Here is a 6000-nt window from a genome sequence, read left to right as displayed (position 1 = left end):
AATGACCCTGTAGGCCGGAAGGCTACCAAATATTTTGTTTCCAAATAAAACTTTTGTGCCTGTGCTTGAGATGGTAAAAAAAAATTATGTCAGTGCCCACTGCATGAAAAGTCAGCCATTGCTGTTTCCAGTGAGCTGTTTCCAGCAGCAAGACCTTTCGGAATACAAATACTCTATTATGCAGCACTTTCTACCAATAGCACACTTGTTCCACTCCATATGTTCTTCCTCTAGGTGTCTAATGAGTTCCTACATATGAAAAATGACAAGAGAGCCTGTCTCAGGAACCATTCCAGGAACAGTAGCATATGGAAACATTGTTTTCAAGCCCCTTGCCACGATTTCTAGGCAAAGAAGCAAGAAGACCTGGCAGAGATTATACTCATCATTCTGGCTGCTGAGTTCCACTGCCACACCTGCGGCAAGTCTCAACCCATTCCATCAGGCTGAGGCTGGCCGTCACGATGACGCGAGATGAGCTAGCTGTATACATCTTCTTTTTATTTCCACCCCATACTAAACATTTCTCTGCCACCAATTTCAATTCCATTATTCGGTGCCAGGGATCAGCATCGCCTTTGCAAATCAGTGTATTGAAGGAACGCTACACCGTTTTGAAAGCACTCGTGTGTTTCAGATTATTTAATCTTCTGATAGTCGTAAGGTCTATTTAGGCGACTTTTGCCTCAGGCAAAACATTTCTAGATTTATAGCACTTATTTTTTTTTCCATCCTGATGCCTATTAGAGATATGATGGTAGAGAGAGAGACATGGTGTAGTGGTTTGAATGAGAATAGCCCCCATGGGCTCATGTGTTAGAATAAGCATTCAAATAAGCTTGGACACCAGGGAATAGAAATGTAAGGATGAGAAGGTTATGAGGTATGGCTTTGTTGGAGTAGATGTGGCCTTGTAAGAGAAAGTGTGTGATGAGCTTTTATGTTTCAAAAGCCTATGACAGGCCCGGTCTCTGTCTCTGTCTCTGTCTGTCTCTGTCTATCTATCTGTCTCTCTCTCTCTGTGTGTCTCTGTCTCTGTCTCTGTCTCTGTCTCTGTCTCTCTCTCTCTCTCTCTCTCTCTCTCTCTCTCTCTCTCTCTCTCTCTCTCTCTCTCTCTCTCTCTGCTTAAGACACAGGATATAGTTTTCAGTTACCCCTCTAGTTCCTGTCTGCACGCCACCATGCTCCCCACCATGACAATAAAGAATTAAGCGCCTGAAACTGTAAGAAAGTCCCCAATTAAATGTTTTCTTTTATAAGCATTACCTTGGTCGTGGTGTCTCTTCACAGCAATAGAACACTGACTAGGACATCTAGAGTTAAGTGGCTTTTCACGCCTCTTTCCTTAGAGTTGGTAATACCTGTACAACACTAGTTTCTTAAGCATTTCCCTACAGACATGGATTGCCTCATCAAACTCTGCCAAAAAGCCTATGGACTCAAAACAAGTGCTCACTCAGCTTACTGGCATACTTACTCAACTGCTCTTATTATTCCTTTCTCCTCTCACACTCTAGCTCTCCCACCATGTGTTTTCTCCTATCTTTCATTTTGCTGTAAATTGACAAATGAACATTGCATTTCTTCATGGGGTACAAAATGGTATTAGAATTTGTGGAGGAAATGTGGACTAATTAAATCAAGCTAAGTAACATATCGTTACCTTAAAGGCATACTGTTTCCATAATGAGTACAGGTTGGATTCTCACTTATTTTCAAATGTACAGTACACCATTAACCTGAATTCTCAAACTATATAATGGAGTTAAAAAACAAAGCCTCATTTCTCCAAACTCCAGGCTTTGCACATTTTAACTGTTAGCTTCCTATTCTTGTCCTTGCCTCCAGCCTTTGTAGACACAAACCTACTCCCTCTTCTATAAGTCTGATTGCATTAGATTGCACATATTGGTGAACTCATGTTGTTTTGCCCCCTCTGCCTGTCTTATTTGCCTAGCATACTGTTCTTCAATTCCATATATATTGTCACATATGACAGAAATTTCTTTTTTTCCCCCCAAGCCATCCATTCCATTGTATATAAATAGTGCATTTCACCAGCTGGTGGATATTAAAGTGATTCCATAACTTGATTATTTTGGACCATGCTGCAGTGAAGGCAGATACCATAAACATCTATTTGACCATGAATTTACTTTAAGTGTTTGGGAGGGATTGTTGGATGATATTTATAATAGCAAACTTTTCTTTGCTATAATAAAATAATTTAAATGAGCTGCTTACTAATAAGACAAGGTTAATTTGACACAATGTTTTTAGAACATGGTACCTGTGTTGATCAGCTTAGCTCTGGTGAAGATCTCATGGCAAATAATAGAATATGAAGCCTGCAAACATGTTGACTTTGAATAGAAAGAAGAAGGTGGGGTAAAGTTCAGATTCCATAACCTTCCAGGAGTCTTCCTAAAGTGCTTTGCAAGGGCCTGCTCCAATTGCTTAGGAATTTGCTCCTGGGCTGATGTGTCAACTCTTCCTCTGCCTTTCAAAACCACTGCCCTAGGAACAAAGCTGCAATTAAAATGGTGGCACTTGAGCTATGCCAGCCTCATTGCAATATAGTCATGAAATTTCTAAATTCTCGAAGAACAGACATATAGAATGCTCTAATAATTATATCGATTAACATGCCAACTATAGTATATAAGGGTTACTTTTTCATCCATTCCAATATTTATTACCTAAAAGTTTATAGCTTTACATTTTATATTCAAGTTCTTTAAATTATATTTTCTTTAATTGCTGTTGTTCTTCTATTCACTCTTTCAGGAATAATTGCTTCTATACTACAGAGAGGTAATTACGAGAAAAATAAGACATTAGGTGCACATATGAAGACAAGACTCTTTCTAATGTGTCCAAGGTTTCATTTTACAAGGACTATCTCTCAGAATTAATGAAAGAGCTGATAAAACTTAGAAACAAATCTATGGAATGTAATCACAGAGGGACTGTGCACAACATAGACATCTCGAATGCACGGGTTATTAAATACAGCTGTGACTTCCAAAGACCACAAGAATAGATGAGATAGAAAAAATGACATAGCTTTTTAACCATAGAAGATATTTTCAGGATAAATGATCATAGTTTCAGTAGACAGTTGTGCATAGGAGCCTGGCCTTTAAACTTGGTCTTATTTTTCCTTTCAAAGTACCTTCCCCAAAGACAAAAAAGACATCCTACTTTCCCAGGCTCCCAAAGCTTCCACTGCCTTCCAATAGCACAATGGGGACATTGCAATGGGGACATTGAAGCTGTACTAGCAATAGTTTAGAATTGCATTTAATAACCCCTGCCCTAGTCTGGCCTAGGGAATTGTTAAGAATTTTTATATCACTCATATGACTTATAGCATCTCTATACAAGGAATTAGGGGGTTATGATTTGTAATAAGTAAGTGCCCATGAATAATTGTCTCCAGCCAGATGTGGATGACCTTATTCTGCACCACTTATTGCCAGCTAGGTGACATGTGCAAATGGCTCACCCTGCTTGCTTTCGTTCCCTTATCATCAAAGTGCAGGTAGTCAGAGTGTGTCCATATGACTCAGATGGGGATTAAATGAGCTAAAATGTAAACAGGGCTGAAAACCACACTTGGTACTTCCCAGTAAATGTTCATAAAATAAACCCTTAATTAAAATATGTCCTTTTATTCTTACCTCTAATTGGGAGTGCCAACTGTCTGAGAGCAGGCCCTTTGAAGGAAAGCTTTCTTTCATAATTAGGCATAAGAAGATCAAATACGACGTGATACAATGCTTAGTATAGCATATGAATTCCATAGATATAAAATATTTACTCATTTTTGCATTTTTAAAAAGATGAAGTGCCCATAACTATTGCAATATTGGAACATGTAAGAAGCACAGGGTTATATGACCTTGTATTAATTAACAGTGTGCTACTGGTGTTTAATAGCTCTCACTGACAGAAAATGTTATACAGATTTTCACCACAAGCATCAGAAGCCTTGAGAGTCATCTCTGGCTCATTCTTATGGCAATGACATCCCAACCCATTTATCTAGATCCTTTAAACTTTGCAAAGAGCTAAGCATCCCTCACTTACTCCTCATAGTAATCCTGGGTGGCAGACGTGTCATTTTTATGCTGTAAGATCATTAGTTATGCATATGATCACATCATTATTATTTATATCTCATTGGTGAGAAGTATGAGGCCCAAAATGATTAAGTAATGTTCTCCTTGAGAGTCACAATTTGTCTCCTGCAACACCCTTATATAATGCCTAAAAGACAAATGAAAAATTACGTGTTGCTCTCATCCTCTACAGCCATTGAAACAAAGCAAGAGGCAAATGCCAGTTCCCCCATGAAGAAATGTAGCAAGCTTCTCTGTCCAGCTGTGTGACATTGGTGCTGTACAGTTCTAGAAAGTCCCATGTAAGTTCTATGTAAACATTCTATGTATCTGATGCTCCTTAGGTTTGCCCTGCTCCTGTGACCACAGCAAGTGCATATGAGGTGATTACTTCTGAAGACCTAAAGGCAGCAAACAGCAAGAGAACTGACATGTTGATTTCCATTTCCTGTGGTATGACAGAAAAGAGGGATGGTGGGTCGGGGGAGACGAAACCAAACAAGTAACTGTAGATGAAAGTCCGTCACTCAGGTGGAATTCTCTCTTGCTTGAAATTCACACTGTCTATTCTCAACTGCGTGGAATGGCATTTGACTGAATGCGTAAGGAAGAAAGTGACATGTTACATCTGGCTTCAGGCGCTCAAATTTAGTTTATTGTTTAGTGCAGCAACCCTGAAATTAAATGAACAAATGCAGGAGGTCTCCACCATTGTGCAACCTGTAGCATTCTGTCTGAGGCAAACAGCTATTACAAAGTCCTCCTTTGCTCAGACTCCAGGGTGGACAGGATATTCGACAGGAAAACTCTGCTGGGCTGCAGCTTGTTTCTCCCCTTATGTTAGAAATCTGGTAATTGGATTTTAAACAGCTCCATGTGATATAATTATATTTAATCCTTCCTGTGGTATTTATCCTCAGTAAATCTACAAGAGACCAAAAGGTATGGCACGCCCTCCTTTGTCTAAAGCTGGTTGGTTTCACCAATGAGTCTTTTTTAAAAAGCAAATGGGCCATTTCAACTTTTGCAAAGTTAATGGGTATCACAATGCAAGAAAGGAAGTTTAATGGGTAGCCAGAGGTGAAATGAAGAAGGCCAAATGAGTTTCCTATAATATCACCAGAAATGATTAGCCCACCCAAACTCTAGTGTTCACGACTCTTTAGAAACATTGGCAACATTTATTTATAGCTGTGCTAATGAAATGAAAATAATTCCAAACATCTAAACAAAAGCTAGGTAACATATAACAGAAGAAATTCGCTTACACAAAAGATCATTGAAGGCGAGCAAAAGTTGACTGCTGCTTGGGGCATTTTCAGTGACATACTTGAAGTGTCTGACAGTGAGGTGACAATACATTGTGTGTGTGCTCCAGGACACCTAACTGTTAAATAGTAATTGGCTTGTGTTTCCTAATGTGCCGTGTTTTCTATGAGCTTATCAGCAAATACTGTCAACACCGTGTGGCATGGAAATTACGGGGAACCACTGGATGGCCTTGATTGTTTGCTGTGGCACTTTTGGGGCACAGTGTATGAAATCTAGCCAGGAGTTGGCGGGGGAGGAGAATTAATGTGCCTTTTGTCCTGTAATCACTATCATGTTGTGTTTGCCCAAATCTTTCCTCACAGCATTTCCAAACGGTAAGCATGTTAGTCAATCAAGTGAAAGCAAACTCAGTTACAGGAAGTGGTATAGAGCAGATCATTCTGACACTCCGTGAGCATTCTTGCCTGCCTGCCATAGTTCAATACCTGACACCCAATGAGATTGCTAAGGAGAAAAGACCAGGATTGTAGAGACCAGGCAAATAGCAAATAAATTAGCAAGTACAACGAGATAATAAACCAAACTCTCTGAAACAGCCCAGCCT

This window comes from Acomys russatus, chromosome 28 (assembly GCF_903995435.1).
Source record: "Acomys russatus chromosome 28, mAcoRus1.1, whole genome shotgun sequence".
In the NCBI taxonomy this organism is placed as follows: Eukaryota; Metazoa; Chordata; class Mammalia; order Rodentia; family Muridae; genus Acomys; species Acomys russatus.
This window is presented reverse-complemented; position numbering follows the sequence as displayed.